Consider the following 20,011-nt stretch of genomic DNA (forward strand, 5'->3'; position numbering starts at 1 on the left):
CCTTGGGCAACCAATAAATATAGGAAACTAATACATTTATATATGTTTGTTTGTTTGTTTGATCCCACAGATTACTGGAAAGGCACCCTAACACTTTTTGGTTCACTTCAGCTCCTGAGCATCATCACACTCCACCCCTACAAGAACCATCCTGTGGAGATAATCTTCATTATAAAGGGCAACATCTGTACGGACAACAGGAAAGCTAAGGTATCTGATATTTAAACTAAACTATATTTGGAATATGCTTATGATATTTATGGCTTGCACTTCTTAATTCATAAAATAAAGACCGATCATAGAAGCTCTTGCCAGCAATTCAACTTGCCTACTGGAGGAACTCAGATTAAAAAGTAAATAAATAAATAAACAAACCAGTTTTATGGATAATACTCATATACTTCCCAACATATATAGGTTTGTAGAAGGTTCTTTCCTGAATAAGTTTACCAAACCTTGTAAATATTTTAAAATAGTAACTGCAGTATTCTCTGAACCTGAGAGAAATTAACAGCTTTTAAAAAATAATCTTTCGCTTATGTTTAATTTTATCTAATTCACCCTGGAAAATTCTGGAAACAAGAATTAGATACTAAGTCTATATTGCTTTTTTAATCTTCATGTATTTCAACATGACTTGGTCTGGTTCAAGAATACAGTGCTTATTTTATCAGTCTAAATTCATAGACAAGTTCTCATGAAGGTAAAATTAAGATCAAGGCTAATATAACCTGTTAGCTAGTCAAAGTTTGTTCCTAAATAATCTTAAGTGTTTTGTGTTGCTCAGCACATGTTTTATTAGCATCTTGAAATAAATAAAAATGTATATTAATGAAGCAGGTGAAAGTGAAATGTGGTGTGCTCATTAAGAGCCTATTGTGATATAAACTAGTGCAATGAAGCAGCTGCAGGTATGAGACTCCTGAATCTAATATTCATTTTCCAGATGAATGATGGATATTCAGTTTAAATTTATCATGAATACAGCTGCAGATGGAAATAAGATGGAGTAAACCTCAGCAGTTGTCTGTTAGCAGCTGTGCTTCATCATATAATAGCTGAATGACTTATGATCATGCAGTTCGGAATATCTCTAATTAATTTTTAAGTTGAGTCTTTATTCTCAACCTCAAACTGTGCTTTATTAATAGGTTAACATAAAGAGCCTGCTGAAGTGTGATGTATGGCTGTACAAACATATTTGGAAATATATAGTTCATTGGTAGATGTCATCATTTTACCTGCTTACATAACTAATTGAGAATCATATCAGAAGACAAAATGAGACAGTGGAGTCCAACCAGACATAACTGAATTAGAACTGATGAACTTGATGTGAGGAGATTCAGAGTGTCATTTTAAATATAACATAATTTAACTCATTTTCCTGCCCTTGACAGCTTATTGCAACCACTAAAACCATAGGAAAGATTGGCAGGTGAATTTTAACTTACATTCACTGAATAATTCTTATTATAACAGCTGATTTACTGAAGGATAAACTTTACATTAAAAAATGGGTTTGCTCTGAGTTTGTGTCATTCTGGAATCAAAGTGTTATCAATAATATCCATGAGGAGCAAGAGATCATAGAAGGAGAGAAGAAGGAAGCATTTTTCCAAATATATAAATGAAAATCCACTCTCTGTTTGCTTTCTGTCCAAAGAACATTAGAGATAAATTTAAGTCATAATTTTATTTGAGAATTAAACATCTTGAAGATTTCTGTTTATCAAAATAATAGCTATAAGGTGCATACTCTATTTCAGAATTCTATAAGCATTTTAAGTATTATCTCTCCTACATGGACAAGTTGAAAGAGCTGGGGCTGTTTGGCCCAGAGAAGAGAAGGCTCCAAGTTGTCACAATAACAGCTCTTCAGTATCTAAAGGGGAGCTACAGGAAAGCTGAGGACAGATTTTTTAGCAGGTGTTAGAACAAGGGGAAATGGTTTCAAACTTAAAGAGGGTAGATTTAGGTTGGATACAAGGAAAAATTCGTTCACAATAAGGATGGTGAGGTCCTGGAACAGGATGCCCAGAGATATGGTGCATGACCTTTTTCTGGAGACTTTCAAAGCCAGGTTGGATTAGGCTCTGAGCATCCTGTTCTATTTGTTGGCATCCCTGTTTGCAGGTGAGTTGGACTAGATGACCTTTAAGGGTCCCTTTCAACTCTGAGAATTCTATGATCCTATGATTTAGAGTAGAGGCTTTTGATTGTTTGACGTAGGTAAATATGTCAGGATCATTTCTTTAGATATTCTTTCTATGTAAATCTATAGTATCTGAGGGCAGAACCAACTTCTGGCCTGCCAGATTTTGTGTATGATGGTAACTTCATGCTCTGTTACTCTGAGTCTTGTATCTTGTTGTTAAATCCATGTAGTTCATTTCTAATAAATGCTATCTTCAAGCATGCAATTATATAAATCCTTGTGTAAAATAATAATAATAATAATAATAATAATAATAAAATTGTGTTTTAATCTGATACAGAGCTAGATTTGCATAGTTATTTCTACACTGCCCACCCTCCAGTGCAATGAGCAAGCAAATTGCTTGGTAAAATGAAATAACTCCTGCGTTGAGTTAAAGACAATTTAGTAAGAAGGGAAAAAGAAAGAAAGAAAAAAAAAAAGGTTTGGAAAGGAGAAAAAAGCAGCAAAATAAAGAATTTAAAAGCATGTGATGCAAGACCTATCTCCAATCTGTCCCTCAGCAACATTCGCTTTCCCAGCAACCTCCAGTTTTGTCTTTCTGCATGACAACATACAGTATGAATTATCACTTTGGCCAATTTGAGTCAGTATCCTAGTTCTGTTCCCTCCCAGCTTCCTGTATACCACCAGATCCTTGCTGTCAGGTCAGTATAAAAAGTAGAAAAGTCCCTGATTCTGTGCAAGTGGTGATTTGCAGCCACTAAAACATCAATGTGTTATCAATACTCTCATCTTAAATACGAAAAACAGCACCATACCAACTGTTAGGAAGAAAAGTAATTCTGTTGCAGCTAAAACTAGGACAACATGCAGTCTAAATAGGCTAAACACAAATCCTGCTGCATTTTTTTCCACTTCTATAACGATGGAGATGATTTGGAATAACTTTGTGCCCAAATTTGAGTTATTTACTGGTGAAGAACATGCCCTTAAAATGGTATCTTTGCTATCTCAAACTCTCAGTAAGTACTCACTGTGTACTAAAAAGTGTTCGCTAAAAGAAATTTAGGGAAAACACTATTCCCTTGACTACAATTGCTTGAATTTTCACCCAGCTCTGAGCTACAATAATGCTTTCATATCTTCTTTCCTGAAATGCACAAGATTTCCAAGTTTTTGCCTAAAATTCTGATACTTCATCTGTTTCTGTTCTTCCTTTTCTATGGACTTATGATTGGTTAAATTTCCAAGGAATAATGGCTCCATGTACAATTGTGTTAAATCAGAATAGCTGATACATTTCAAAGTTCACATCTTCATTTTAAGCTAATTATTTATGTAGAACAGAAGAAAAGCTTATGTAAACAAAAAAACCTCTTTGATGCATATATTTGAATAGACCGTGCCAATTCTTTCATTGTATCTATCTTTACCATGTTGACTTGAGCATAATGATTACATTTAATACATATTTTCAGAACTGCTTTCTGTTTCAGATTTTACCTGAAGGGCAAAAAGCAAACAAACAAGCAAAAAAAAAAACAAAAAAAAAAAAAACAAAAAAAAAACAGCTATTAGAAAAAAAATAGTTGCTAAAATGAACTATATAGAATTTTTGGTATGTGGTTAGGAAAAAAGTATCAGTGCTTTACAAAAACACAACTCCACACTGTGTTCCAAATGTGAAAAGATTTCAAAAGATGAACATCTTGAGTGAATGGAAAGATCTGACATGTTACTTTCTGTACATCTGGAATTAAACAAATCTTAAATGGCTTGTGCTGGATAAAAGAAAAACAGGAAAATGACCTTTATCTTTGTCACAACTGCAAATCATGTTGTTCCATTGTTCCGGTGATGCATAGAGGTGGAAATAACGGAGATGAGTACAATAGACTTTTCCATAGACCGAGTTTTCCAGGTCATTTAATTCTCTCTACTGTCTTCAGAACCTTTTCAACGGAGCTAATGATAACAGATTGCCACATTATCCTGTTCACTGTGACCTGTTTGGGTAGATTCCAGAAATTCTACTCATTCAAATCTATGGTTGAGGAAAGGTATTTACTGAATTGATTTCTAATGGTAATGATAATGTATTCCGGGCAAATAAAACAATACATTGCTTATTGAGTGTTATATGTGTTGAATAATGATTCTGTTATTTTGAAAATTGATACTTTGGATCTGGATTACTGCTCTGTTGCATCTGGTTCAGAATTTTTCTTGGAGAATCTGGCCTTCTGGCAGTACACAATCCTTAGGAATATTTTATTTCCCCCAATCCAACAAGGTTTTGTGTTGTTTTTTTTTGTTTGTTTTTTTGTTTGGTTGTTTGATTGGTTGGTTGGTTGGTACTACTGACTCTCAGCAGCCAGCTTGAAATTTGCTAGATGCTAATTAGGCAGATGCTCATTCAGAATGGAGATAGATGTAGATCTTCAGGGCAGATAGATATTGGGGAAGATATTGTAATAATCCCTTCTTAAGAAATGAGCAATATAAAGTTTTAAATTGTAAGCTATATACATTTTGTGAACAGTATAATCTGAATATAAATTTTCAGAGCATCGAGGATCTCAGTCTTGAAGACTGTTTAATGATTGTCTTGTCAGTTGTACAGTTATCTTTTAGGATAATCATAATTCTTTAGCATGTGAGGAAATTACCTCAAGTTGCACCAGGGGAAGCTTAGACTGGATATCAGGATAAATTTATCCATTGAATGTATAGTTAGATATTAGAATAGGCTGCCTAAGGAAATAGTGAAATTGTTATTCCTGGAGGTATTTAAGAGATATATGGGTGTAGCATTTAGGAATGTTGATTAGTGATGAACTTGTTGATATTGAGTCTTTTCCAAGGTTGATCTTTTCCACTAAATTATTCTATATTTACACCTTACATGGGTTTCAGGTCTTTGAGTGAAAGCCAGATGTAGAAATGCCCGAGACAAAGGCAATTTCAGAATTTCTAGAAGCTGCCCATATTTTTCATATTTTTTGTTAAGTACAGCAAACTGATGGATTAAAATTCATAGTAAGAAGACATTGGAAAAAATAAAATAATATGTAGGTTTTCAATTCTATGTTTTACAGAGACATAACATTTCAAGCAAATTGGTTTCATATAAGATTGTCTCCATTTTTTAATTATATTCATATAAATTCAAAGTTTTCAGAAATACTTGTTAAATTTACAATTGCTTTATTTTTCCAACTCTAATAGTAATATAGTATAATGTAATATATTATTATTATTATTAATTATAATTATATTACTATTATTATTGTAGTAGTAGTAGTAGTAGTAGTAGTAGTAATAAAATACTATGAGAATGCTTATACCATGCAGCATTTTCTATGACTAGTAGGAGAGAAGATGTTGTCAGCAGATTGCTTTTTTCTCAGGTTTCAAACCCGAATCCACACCCATATCAGTCATAAATATTCACATGATTTAGTGTTAGATTTGTTTGTATAATCCATAAATTATTCTAAATATTGGAGATGAGTACGATAGATTTTTTCCATGGACTCTGTTATTTGCACCTTAATCTCTATAATGGAAAGATGTAGGTTCTTCACCAATTATTCAGTTGGTGAGGAATTGGTTGGATAGTCACAATCAGTGAGTTGTAGTCAACAGTTCTTTGTCCAGTTGGAGGCTGGTGATGTGTGTTTATCTCCCCAGGGTCCATCTTGGAACCAGTACTCTTTATAAAAGACATAGACAGTGGGATTGAGTATACCTCAGAAAGTTTGCTGATGACACTATGCTGAGTGTTGAAGTTGGTACAACTGAAGGAAAGTGTGCCATGTGGGGAGATCTGAACAGCCTTAAGAACTGCACCTACATAAACCTAATGAGATTCAACAAGGCCAAATGCAAGATACTGTGTATAGGATGAGGCAATCCCAGGTATATGTATAGACAGGCAGAAGAACTCATTGAAAGCAGCTCTGAGGAGAAGGACTTAAGGGTCCTGGTGAATGAGCTCATCATGAACAAATGGTGTGTGCTTGCAGCCCAGTAAACCAACTATATCCTGGACTACATCAACCAAAGGATGGGGGCAGGATGAGGGAGATGATTGTCTCCCTCTATTCTGACCATCTAAAGTATTATGTCCGGGTATGGGGACACACCACAAGAAAAATATGGAGCTGTTGGAACATTCCAGAGGAGGGCAAAAAGACAATGAGAGTTCTGAAGCACCTCTCCTATGAAGAAAAATTGAGGGAGATGGGCTCATTCAGCCTGGAAAAGAGAAGCCTCCAAGTTGGCCTTGTTGTGACTTTCTAGTACTTAAAGGGAGATTATAAACAGGAGAAAGACTAACTTCTTTCATAGTCTGAGAGTGACAGGACTAGGAAGAATGGTTTAAAACTGAAAGAGTGTCAATATTGTTTAGATATTAGTAGGAAGTTTTTTAAACAGAAGGTGCTGAGACAGTGAGAGAGGTTGCCCAGAGAAGTTATGGGTATCTCATCCACAAAGATACTTAAGACCATGTTGAATAAGACACGAGGCAGCCTGATCTGGTAGGTGACAGCCCTACCTACAACAGGTGAGTGGAGATACATGATATTTGAGATCCCTTCCAACCCAATCCATTATATGATTCTTCTAGGGTACCAGTAGTAACAAAAAAAAAAAAAAAAAAAGGAGAAGTATGGCAGATGGAATATACTTAATATATTTCAGGGCTCTGATATGCTTTCATGAAAATAAAAAGAAATCCATAATCTCACATAGAGAATCAAATATTTCATAGTATAAAATGACAATTTAAAAATATGCATCAAATATCTCTAATATGTATCACAGCTCCTTTATCAGCACTTTCAGGACAGGGGAATAATAACTTTTGTTCTGGCATGATGAGGAGAACTAAAGCTCACTATTATTAGCTGACATTTCACTAAAAATTAGTATATATTGGTTATAGCAGGAGTAATTTTCCTATTTAAATTTCTGATACTGAAAGTTATTTTCATCACTTTAATAACATATACAGTGAAATCTGTCTAGAATTTTTGTAATTAATTCCCTCAAATTCATATGCAAGTTGTTATTGCTTTAATCTAACATTTGATACTGATAGAAAAGAGCTGCAAAAGATTTAATGACATTAGGCAAGTAACATCTTACCAAGTTTGTCATTACCTCCTGACACAAGTAATTTTAGAAATCAACAGTCTTGTTTGTTAATGCTAATGAATTTAGCAGTCACACATTATTGGTCATGGTCTGGTTTTAATGTCTTTTTATAGGATTGTGAGGAGGTTGTTTTTTTTTTTTGTGATTATAGACTTGAGTATTATTGATAGTACTACTGTAAAAGCACTTGTAACCAGTTTGTGTCTAGATTTTCAGCCATATTAAAGAAAGTGTTTACATATAGAAATAAAGTCAATGGATTCTTAGATAGAAAAGGACTTCAAGATCTCTCCAATCCAACCTCCTATTCAGAAAATGACAGCTCAGACTGTGTAGGGTTATATCCGGTTGGAACTTCAAATTGTCTGAGGACATAGAACACACAGTTACTCAGGGTAGCTTGTAGCACTGCCTGAATGTCTCTAGAGTGAAAAAGCTTCTATATATCCAGGCTCAATGTCTCCCAAATTAATTTACATCTGTTGTCTCTCATCTTCTCAATGTGCATTGCTGTGGAGAGCCTGGCTCCATCTCCTCAGTGACTTCTCAGATGTGGTTAGGACTGCTGCAGTTAGGATCGCTGTTAAATATCTTTTAGAAGCTGAGGATGTCCAACTCCCTTTTCCTCACATGGCAAGTGCTCCAGCCCACACAGTCTTGATGGTCTGCTCTGAAATTCTTTTCAGCTTGAAAGCGTTTTTGTACTGGGTGAACAAATATGGACATTTTTCTGCATACAGAAATTCAGAATCATTATTGAGTTGACTATTTTTGTTGTATTATTAATCTCAAGCCAATTTAATTTGAAAGCATGAATCTTAAAACATGAATTAGACTCTGATGTACCAAAAACAGAATTTGGCTTTCAAACATATGCATCTAAAGAGTATATCTAATTTCTTGAAACTCAAGATTCTGTATTAATCCTACTGTTTTAAAATTTCTTAGAATGAGATAAAGATGTAAGAACCACAATGCTCCAATTTGATTTTTCAGGTGCTTTCTTTTTTTTTTTTTTTTGGTGATATTTGCACTTTTACAGTTTCCTGTAAACATCAGATTTTATCCCTTAAAGATAAACATCTTTATCTTGTTTATCTTTAAGGGATAAAGCTAACTGAACTCTAAATTTTAACTGATGCATAAGGCATCCTCGTATAACTGTTCTAAATGAGTGGGAACCATCACAGTTCTTACTATGAAACAAAATAGCTGAACTGTTCTGCTCCACTGATGTTGGCCAACAGCAGGTGCTCATGTACAACTCTGCTTTCCCAGGAATTCAGCCCTATCCTCAGATCAAGGACATGTCAGTCTTTGCAGCAGCTTTCAAAACAGTGTACATCATGAGAATATCAGTAAGAAACATATAAATTAGCATTGTACACATGCTTGGGCAAATTAAAGACTCGATTTTACACATAAATATGAAGTTGATTACCTTTTTTCCTCTCTTTGATATGTTTTAGATATGACTTATTTTGAAATCTTTTATTTATTACTAGATCTACTGATTAGTGTGACATTTTTGTTGTAGGCTTTGACCTCCGTCTTGATTCTTGCAAGTGATGGTATTCTACTTTCTTGATTATAGATATTAAAATACATCTACAATACTGTTGCTTTTTCTAGAGGCAAGAGAGAAAACAAAAATGCAAATGACAAAATTAAATCCTTCAGCCATAAACATCTGAGAAAGAAAACATTTGTGGTGTTGTCTCCAGTTTCCTTCTATTAAACAGAAAGGGAACTCAGTATTTATACATCAAACACAAAAATTACAGTCAATGGATGTTGTGCATATGTGAATCCTGCATTTAGTTTGATACTTTTTTTGTTGTTGATGTGTTGTTGCTTAAGTAAATACTTAAAGCGTGAACTTTTCCAATAAATTAATAGAAATAGTACATAGTCTTAATGTAGGATTCAATAACTGAAAATTTTAACTCATCACTTATTGGACTAGAATAGAAGCACAATGCTTTTACAATGCTTCTCTTCTTTAAGTCCAAAATCTATTAAAAAATCATAGTTTAAAATGAAAGAGTGCTGAAATTGTCCTTAATTTTTGCTAGAAATATGATTGAATTTATAGAAACAACAGAAGTAAAGCTTACTCTTAACCTCATTTCTTTGCACCTACTGTAATTGAACATTCATTTAAAAATCATTCCATTTCAGATACTATATCTAGTGATTTACTTTTCTATTGATGGTTAGAGAGATATAGTCTGTATTCATTTAAGAACAAACAAGTAAATGTGTTATCAGACAGAGTAGTTGAATATAATTGTATGATTAAACATTAGAATCTGGATAGATAATCAAAGCCATTATGATCACAGTGTCTTAAAATTATTTGTGAAGGAAATCACTGATTTCTTTACTAAATTATAAAATGTGGAAAGAAGCAAATACATTGAAGAACAGTTGTGAAAGAAATCTTAGTGGGCTTTGTGTGTTCTGGATTTCAATGACATTTTTTTGTATATATGAAGCAGAGAAAAAAAGGATGCTGGAAAGCTGGAAATCAAGGCCTTTGAAAGGAATTCTATCCCCCCCCCCCCCCCCCCCCTTTTTTTTTTTTTTTTTGCCAGACTGTCAAGGCCACTGTTTTTCAAGAAAACCCTTTAACAGAAGAGAAAGGAAAAAAAAACAAAATCTAATCATAAACTTAAACATGATAACTAAATAAAAGTACCAGGAAAACAATACAGAATTCATGCTTGGATAATTTGTAAGCACCAGGCTATGTAAAATTAAGTTTAGTTAAATTGCTGTTTCTAATAAGTAAAATGCACCATCTAAATGATATAATAGTATTCCTAGTAACTGCTTGAGATGTTTCATGCAGAAAATTCTATTTCCAGAATTAATAGTCTCAAAATATTTCACACCAAATTAGGAAAAGTGAAATCTTTTCTAAGTCTTGATTTGTGCAAATGTAAAAATATTAATGAGATGCAACCATAACTAGCAGAACAACAGAATGTCACTGCAAGTGTCAGCAATTACTTTGCAAAACTCATTTCAACTGGACACACACAAAGAAAACTGCTTAGTTCTCTGTAATAAATGTGAGCTAAGTAATTGTTTTACATCTGCAGAGTGAAATAAATCTACCTTTTAGTTTAACGTTCAGGAAAAAAAGCTAGGGTGATCATCTGAGATTCTACATGTATTGAATATATTTTCAGTAGCATGATTGACTGGACCCTGCAGCGTGGGAAAGTACATTTTTATCTGCCAGCTTTCGTTATCTACTTCACAGTGTAGAGATAGCATCCCTGTGTGAAGGACTTGATAAAGATATAAACATGTTGGGTATAACTCATTCTTCTTTAGGCAAATCTTCATTTTGGAGCTTCTTGTAAAGATAAAATTGGCTACATAAAATTCAATAAAAGGCTTCTGAACTCAGTTTCAAGGCATCCTTCTGAGCACTTCCTTTGCCTCCTCACTCCTTTAATGTTTCTGTACTAGTTCTAACTCTCAAGAAATGTTATAACATTCTATCCGAGATCATATATCAGCAAGTGCTATTCTTTTTGTATTAAATTGTTTTTTGATAATTAATGCATACTTCAGAAATGCTGTTCATTTTTATGTATACATTGATATGTAGATCTTAGTTAATTATTTTTATAATACTAAACTTCAGATAGATTCTTATCCTGCTACTCACAGATCAGTAAAAAGATTTGGCTTTATCACAGAATCATAGAGTTGGAACGAACCTCTGGAGAACATCTAGTCCAGCTGAAGCAGGTTCCCTAGAGTTGCTTACACATGATAGCATCCAAGTAGGTTTTGAATATTTCCAGAGGAGGACAATCCACAATCTTTCTGGGCAGCTTATTCCAGTGGTGTGTCATTCTCAAAATAAAGAAGTTCTTTCTCATGTTCAGATGGAATTTCCTGTGTTCCAGTTTGTGCTTGTTGCCCCTTGTCCAGTCACTGCCCACCACTGAAAAAACGTCTGGCCCCATCCTCTTCAAACCCAACCTTTTGATATTAGTAAATGCTGATAAAATCACCTCTTGATCTTCTCCAAGCTAAACTGTCTCAGTCTCTCATTCTTTTCTAATAAAGAAGATGCTTTAAGCCCCAGTCATCTGTTCGGTCCTCTACTCAGACGTCTCCAGTAGATCCCTGTGTTTTGTAAACCAGGGAGCCAACCACTGAACACAGTGCTCCATGTGGCCTCAGCAGGGCAGAGTAGGTGGTGAGGATCATTTTCCTTGACCTGCTGGCCAGTCTAACCTGCTGGGTTAAATCACAACAAGAGTAATTCATATTATTTATTAAGATAAATACAGTAAGTTATAAAGTAAAAATTAAACTTATTTATCTTTTTTCTTAAAAGTCACTTTTACTTTGTAAGTCACAGACATGAAGTTAGCTAATGCTATAGAGAAAAAATTGAATTTAATCTGCTAATCAGGACAATAACCCCTATACATAAGGTGTAAAGGCATTGTGCCATTTGAATAGACAAATATGTTCTCACTGGCTACTATATGCTGAGGGCGGTGAGGCACTGGCACATGCTTGCCAGAGAAGTTGTGGATACCCCATCTCTGTGGATATTCAAAGCCAGCTTGGATGGAGCCCTGGAAGCCTGATCTGAGTGACAACTCTATCCACAGTGAAGGGTTAGAACAAAATTATCTTTATGTTCCTTCCAATGAAAGCCATTCTGTGATTCCATAATTTTATGAAAATGCATACAGAGTCTTACAGGCTAATTTTCTATTTATTTATATAACAGAATCAGTGATCTGACTTGTTGGAATTAAAGAAGGGAAGGTAGAACAGCAGACAAAGTATCTGAAAAATCTGAAGCACTAGTTTTCATATGGTTACAGATTCAGAAGACAAAATTTATGGAATAGATAACTAAAAACTTGGTTCAAATTCCACTATACCTACCAGAAAAGCTTCTGGCAGTGACAAAGGTTACATCAGCCCATGTAATTTAAAGAAATTTACACCTTGCTCTCTGCTTGGGAAATAGAGAGCTAATTTCTTAGAATAGCAACTGAGTGGAGAAACAGATTTGCAGATAGCCAGAAGGCACAAGGTAGCATGGAACTAAATGGTGAAGTTGCAGTATATCCTTTATTGTGTTTTTTGTATCAAGAAACAAATAAAGAACCTACACATCAAAATTCTACAAAATTCTAATCAGAACTAAAATACATCTCAGCACTTAGAAATGGAGTAGGAAAGGCAGAGTGGCAGAAAACCCTCAGAGGAGGATCACATTATTCAAGTAATCTAAGCAGATAAATCAACAATTAATTAATTCTTTGAAGACAAACAGAAAGAACCTCTTAGAAAAAACAGGCAACAATGCCTATAAGGAAACGAATGGTCCAGAATGAAAACTGTGTGATGACTGTGAAAAAAATAATAGTTCTGCCATTCAAATAACTTCACAAATCATTTAATAAATAAAAGGCATGCCACACATTGTAACCCTGTAACATACTAGCATTGTGTGGAGAACAAAACATAAGAATTAAATAGAAAGATTAGAAACAAGAATGTCTGTTGTACAAAATCATGTCAAGCTTTTTTTTTTTTTTTTTTTTTTTTTAATTAAAATGTGCCTAGTGAGAAGGAAGTTGTAGGTGGAAATCTCAAAGAAGTTAACAACAGTTCAACAGTTAATTAATATCCACAGCATAGGTGATGGCTGTTTAACTGCCAGCTAAGTAACCATGTGGGTGAGAACAGTACTGTGTGAGAATAAGATTGAATTTTCAGGAATTAGGCTTGAATTTCCACTTCTTTATAGGGGATACATAATTGAGTAGCAGCAGAATGAGCAACTGTGAATATTGGCTTTACTAGTTATTTTTATTTTTCCTTTTGTAGAAAGGAAAATGAACATATTATCCCACTGAGTTTCTACTAAGTTGTTAATAATATTAAAAATTCAGTGCATAGATCACAATTATTACAAGAGATTTTTTTGTGAATATAGCAAAAGAATAATAGCTGAGAATGAAGAATGACTCCATTTTCAATCCAAATTCTTTAATATTTTCATGCTTGCATGAAATCTATCAATATTATTTCATTTTTTTATTATTTATAGATTTACATAGTAAAAAAACAAATGAAACCTTAGTATTTCAGTATGTGTAACAATAAAGTGGCTCTATTTGAAAATGTTGTAGCTGTCCTACAGAAGTAATCAGTCATGTTGCTAAATTTAAAAATAATTTGACTGATGAAGAAGAAATGTGTGTTTTTCGTGCATAATGCATTCATTTTCCATATCAAATTAGCTCCCACATAAATCCAGTCTTCGAGACAAATGAATGTTCAGTTAAACAAGAATCTGGAACTTATACATTAAAATAAAAGCAACTCCGCAGATCATAGTAATTGAATGAACAAATGGATATGCTCTAGTATCTATTTAGCTGTTTACATATATATTGCAATGTTGCATATAGTTAAAACATCCTTTTTACAAATCAGTGTTCATTTTTTGATGCCAGTTGTACAAGGTTAAAAATGCATGTATTGTTTAGAGAGTATGATTTCTTTATCTTCAAATTAGCATGTACAAAACATTCAGAAATAGTCATTCCAATTAACTATTTCCATTTACATAAGCTGTACCTGTCAATAAAAGAAACCTGGCATGGCTAGGTGAAAGAAATCTGAACCCAGTGTTATTTATTAAATTTTGTTTGATAACACTCTTCAGTGTGATGTTACAGAAGTCAAATGGTTAAGATTTTGCAAAATGCACACTGCAAAGCTATAACAAAACTTTAGAACTTTATAGTGTAACTGTAATATATAAATGTAATCTATGTTTAGTGTAAGATAGTATTCTTCACAGTATTGTTTGAATTATGCATTCAGTCCTTTTCCTATTCTGAATTGCTGATGAAATTACATCCTTATGGGTATCAAAACAGAGCTTTGCAGTTCTATTATAAAAGCACTTTTTTGTAACTTGGCTTTTCTTTTTGGAGTAAAAGCCTGTTACCTACAATTGACATACCTCGACTGATCTATCCAGAATCTTACTTAACTCTTAAAGAACTTTAATCTACTCTTAAGGTCTATATTATGGTACAGACTGTAACCACCTTCAGAACCACACATACGAGGTATCTGCTATTGCAAAGTTATATTTGCCATCTCTGCTGCAGTATCCTGATTTCAACACCCTTCTTCTTCTAACCACAACAATTGAATCCACTATTGAAAGCTTTTGCATAACATTTGGGTATGTATTGCGTACCTCTTTTCTGGCTCCTGAGAGTTCTTTCTTGGCTGTATATTTAGAGAATGAATACATACTCTTTGAACATGAAGTCTGCAACATTGTTGGACAAAAAAACTGCTCAACCCACAATGTGGAGCATTTTTTTGAAATCATGTTCAAAGTAGTTTACTGATTATATTAATGACACATAATTAGCCAGCCATCAATTAATCTTATTTTCATAATCAATAATAACAATGCAGAAGGTAAACCATAATGCTAGACATTTGTAAACTGTTAATAAATACACTTAAATTGTTGAACACCCTTTTATAACCAAATCAGACATATGAATCACACAGTCTCACAGTTGCAGATGTGATCCGGCTTTGTTTGCACTCACCATGTGAGATAGCACCAACAGGCACACACCCAAGGTATGGGTCATGCATTGCAGCCTGCACCCCACTGAAAATTTCCGTGATCTTTCAATGTTGCTTTTCAAGCTGACTCCCCTGTTTACAGAACAATCTTGGTAATGCCCTGGTTAGCAGTTAATCTAGGAGCCACTGGCCTCTTCCCCTCTAACATCACTGACGTCTGGACAAGTAGAATCTCAAATCTTTTCACACATCATGCACTTCCAGTGCTACCCTCCCATCCCCTTTTAGCCACAGTGAGGCTATGGTGTGGGCACCATGCATAGTTGCAATCCTGTTTTCTTTTTTTTTTTTTTGTCTTCTGTTTCTTCTGTACCAGATTTCTGTTTCTAGTTAGAAAGGAAGAGAAGAGCCTAAATGTGCATATGGGTTTGTTGACTGTGAATCTGCTGAAAGTGAATGAGAGGCAAGTCCTAGCACTACAGTTAGGAAATGAGAAACAGATCATGTTGTTTTGGGTGCTACAGGCTCTCCTACTCAGGAGAAATATGTGAGTCAGTTCTGTACATGGTTAAGTACAAAGTAGGCTGCTCAGGAATAATGCTGCCTACATAGGCCAGTCATTCATTACAGCTTATTTACCCTGTTGTAATTAGTTTGCATCGTTCTTCTAATTTCTGTGTTCTTTATGTAATTCAACCAGAGTGATTACCAATATTCCAATAAATGATAAATTGACCACATGTTGTATTGAGAAACAAATCCTTCGAGTCATTGTTCTAATCAAGTATATTTACACTGGAGTGTAATTTGCACTTTTTGTCATTTTGCTTTCAGATGTGAGAGAACATTTTATTTACTTTTTCTTTCTTTGACTGGGGCTTATTTTTCTGTCAAATACTGAGACATGATATATATTGTAAAAGTAATTGGATGTGGCTCAAGAAAGAGTAATAAATATCTAGCCAATGTTTCCTTTCAAATAAAAAAAAAATCCTGAACTTGATTTAGTACAAGCCTTAGTTAGTAACTGTGGATGCTTGTTTGACAAGGGATTTGGAGAGCTAGATGCAACAAGAAATCAAATATAGTTGACTACACAGCTAGGTATGAATATTTTGAAATTTATAGCCTTGTATCTTGAAAGGGAATTTTTTTGTTTGTTTGTTTTATTTAAAGAAATACAAGTAGGTCAGCTCTACTGATTTTGTTTAGTCCAAACTGAACATTTGTACATTTGCACATCTTTCAGCTTGTGGAACTCACTGTTTTTATAAAAATAAAAAATAAAATTAAAATTAAAAAAAAATCTGCATCCATACACCTTCAAAACATTATACCTGACTTTAGAATTGTTATGTGACTAATGTCAGATTCTGCATGTCTAAAAATGCCTTTTAAAAATGAATGAAAATATAATTAAGGTTCACAGAATAATTCCATGTTTTGAAATATAAACTAAAAGTCATAATAGCTGAGTTTTGGAAAGAGCAGTTAGGATTTAGTAGTAAGTGTGCAAAGCTTTCTGTATTAGAAAAGTCATATAAGAACTTCTAATAGGATTTGGAAAAGAAAATGCTTATAATCTTTATTCAGTTTTTACAGTCTTTTCCTTTTCGAAGCTTTAGTATTTACTTGGGTTTGTGCAAAGTATCTTCACTTTATCTCACTGTGGCCTAAATGCTGTTTAATGCACACCACAGTAAAGCAACGGCAATTCTGTGGAAATCATCAGCCTTTTTTAGTAGTAGCCTTTTTTAATTAGATTTTCATTTGGTGTCAGATTTCACCAAAAGATGATATTTTAGGCTTCCTTTTTTTCATGCAGTATTCTACATTTACACATATACTATTTACAGCTACTATTTACATAAGGTCATAGAATACCCCAAGTCAAGCATGGATCCAGGATGATTATCAAGTCTGGATCTTGTGAAACCTAATCTATGAGTGTTGTCCTAATGGTTCTTGAATACTAGTAGGCTTAAGGCTGTGACTACTTCTCTGGGGAGCCTGTTCCAGTGCCTGACCAGTGAACAACTTTTCCTAATATCCCATCTCCACTTCAAAAGCCACTCTGTCTGAGTGCTAGGAAATCCAGAAGGCAAATGTGGACCATGAAGTATAACAAAACTGCTGTCCTGATGAAATTCATTAGTACTTCCTTCAGTACCTAACACCAGGGACAAAAATTGACCTTGTAATAGGCTACTTGAATGCTCAATCTACTAGAACAAGAGCAAAGTTCTCCTTTCCATGATTGTTTAACTAAATTAAAGAGCCTGGCTTCTTGCCAGAAACTGACAGAAGATAATATGTTTTCTTCTAGTATGGCACACAGGAAAATGTAGCTTTAGATCTTTAATTCTTTGTAAAGTCTGGATGAAAGACTTGCATTTACGTTATACTGTTGTTTTAGTTCAGAGAACAAAAAACATATTCAAGTTCACTGGAGAGATCAGTTCTCTAGAATTATCCATTACCTTTCCTTTCCTACACTAATACGTGCCTTTATTTCACTCCTTATTATAATCTGTACCTTTATCATTTAAGCTGCTTCTTAGAACTGAGTTTCAAAGGTAGAATGTAACAGATATGAATTTATGAAGGTTGAAAGAGGATCTGAGTGTCCTGTATTAGTTCTGGTTGATAGGTTTCCATTTCCTGTAATGCAATCGCTGCTCACCAGCTTTGCCTCCTCAACAACAGACTGTCTGCCCTGCAATTCATGACCATTATTGATTATTTTGGGTGAGAAGTAAAACTGATATGTATTTCTTGGCATTTGTCTCAACAACTGAAGTAGAGCTGCAAAATGCACCTCTTCTGGGAGTATTTTTTTAAACAAAAGTAATTAAAAAGTAATGATACTTTAAGAAGTTCTGATACTTAGCACATTATGGGTGCTTATTAGAAGTTTGAAGATGAACAAGTCCATTCAGTAGAACTTTCAGATTGCATGGCTCTGGTAGAATGGCATGCTTAGGATAGCATAAGATTTTAATTAAGGTGAGAATTGTGTTTATTTTTCAAATGAAATATCCTATAACTCAATTGTTTGTTTGCAAAGATTAGAAAAATCAATATACTACATTTACGCTCCCAAACCAGAATCTGTGTTGTGAGATAATAAAAAAATTATTTTCACTATAAAGGTATTTTCACTGCTGTTTGCACCAACAGAAAACATGCTTGGTGCCAGAGGTGTCATTGATTCCTAACTGCTATGATCTGTGGGAATCTCAGCAGACGTTTCCCATTATATTTACTGTGTAATTTCTGTGAAATCTTTCTATTTTTCCCCACTTTCCTCAAGTTTTTTTTTTTTTTCTTTCTTTCTTTCTTTTTTCATTTGTTAAGTTAAAACACGGAATTCAAGGTTATCCTTATATAGTGCTATCCATACATTTTTCAAGCCACAATTATGAACGGAAATTTCAGAGCATCTCTAAAAGTATCTCCAGAGGGTGACACAAAGCAGTCTTTTGTTTTCAATGGCTGTTTGAAAAATAAAATCTAATTTAGATAATGCATCTACCATATGAATATTCTGATTTTGCTTATGCCTGGAGATACTTTCTGTGCTTGAAATTCATGGTACTTCCTGTTGGTACGTATTGTCCCTTTGTATCATTTTTAGTTATCTGCAATAAATTATTAAAATCTTTGAGAGATGAGATTTCTTGTAATTGTTTCAAGTTCATTAGGAAGATCACAGTTGAACTTTTTGAATGCTAGATAGCTGTAATTTTTCCTGAAGAGTGGGGATTTTTCTTTTTCTGTCTAACTCCTGGAAATCCAACAGCAGCCAGACACTGAGCTTGCACATGCTCCTTGAAAAAATCCATTCTTCAAAAACACCTTGGATTCTTTATTGGGCATAAGTACTGGTTTTGTAGTATTTAACCTCTGTATTAAGGATATAACATAAGATGACTGCAGTAGCAAATACTCTACTGCATATATTTTTATTATTGATTATAGATATGTCTACATCAGGTCCCCTGCAGCTAACAACAGTATTTGCTTTGCTGAAGCTGCTAACTGGACAACTTCAAAGCACGAGAATGCCAGCAGTAAGGATGAGAGCACTACAGTGAGTTTCAAAAGAAGGGGTTAGCAGCAGGAGTCTATCAATAACCCCTATCTCAGCTCACTCTCAGCTGTGATGGCTGTTTGACAAGGACACCCTCCTGCACATCAGATTAACATGCACACTGGGAGACTGTGAAACTTTACTGGGTATAAAAGAATACCCTGGAATTGCATTTTAATTGTCCTCCATGTACAGGTTAAATACTGTTATGCATTTTAGGCTGATTTTCTTGTTGGAGCAAGAGTAGATAGAGAGTAGAATGAAGATACAGATTCTTAAACATTTGATCCTTTATAAAACATTTGGTTTTACTGAAATTTTATTTTGCCTTAGAGATTTTGATTTCACATCTGTTTGAGCAAGTTTTAGAAAGGACTGACTTCCATATGAGGGAAAATATATATCTAAAATAAGACTAGGAAAAGTCTTAGATTGTTTCAGAGCAAGGTGTCTAAGCAACATACCGTGTCATATTTTCTTTGTGAAAAGTTTGTTCCCTAAGGTTTAAGGCAACATATTGTAAGTATAGGTAACTCAGTGAAGTTTTAATGACTGTTTACAAACTATGTTTATTACTGACTTAGAAAGTCAATAATATATTTTTTAATTCAATTAAATCCTGAAATCATGAAATTACCAATAATATTTATTTGGCAGTTATGTCAAGAATTCTGAAGTTATCTGCTATTGTCATTATTGTGACAACTGTAAATAATAATATATAATAAGATGTAAAATAAACTTCTAGCTTGTACTCATATAATTACAAATATTTTTGATAATTTTATAAAATTAATAAGAGCTACTGTGGAACTAACAAGGGAGATTTTTTTTTTTTCTCTCCTCCCGATTTATGCTAGTATAAGCACATCTTATTTGAATTAGACCATCTAATGCTGTTTGGTAGTCAGGATTAGAATTCCTCACAGGCTTTGCATTCTCACATGGATACCACTTCCATTTAGCTATTTTCC

The 20,011-nt window shown here is 33.9% G+C and overlaps 1 protein-coding gene across 3 annotated transcripts in view; it reads left to right on the forward strand.

The window, feature by feature from the left end:
• The window catches only part of CNTN5 (contactin 5), a 579,795-nt gene that overhangs the window by 169,973 nt on the left and 389,811 nt on the right, over window positions 1-20,011 (forward strand). For all 3 annotated transcript variants that reach the window (XM_052670906.1, XM_052670908.1, XM_052670907.1), the window contains exon 2: window positions 71-210. The gene's annotated coding sequence lies outside the window, so the exon portion shown is untranslated. The remainder of the gene's footprint in view (window positions 1-70; window positions 211-20,011) is intronic.

This window comes from Tympanuchus pallidicinctus, unplaced genomic scaffold (genome assembly GCF_026119805.1).
Source record: "Tympanuchus pallidicinctus isolate F22 unplaced genomic scaffold, pur_lepc_1.0 scaffold11, whole genome shotgun sequence".
Taxonomy (NCBI): domain Eukaryota; kingdom Metazoa; phylum Chordata; class Aves; order Galliformes; family Phasianidae; genus Tympanuchus; species Tympanuchus pallidicinctus.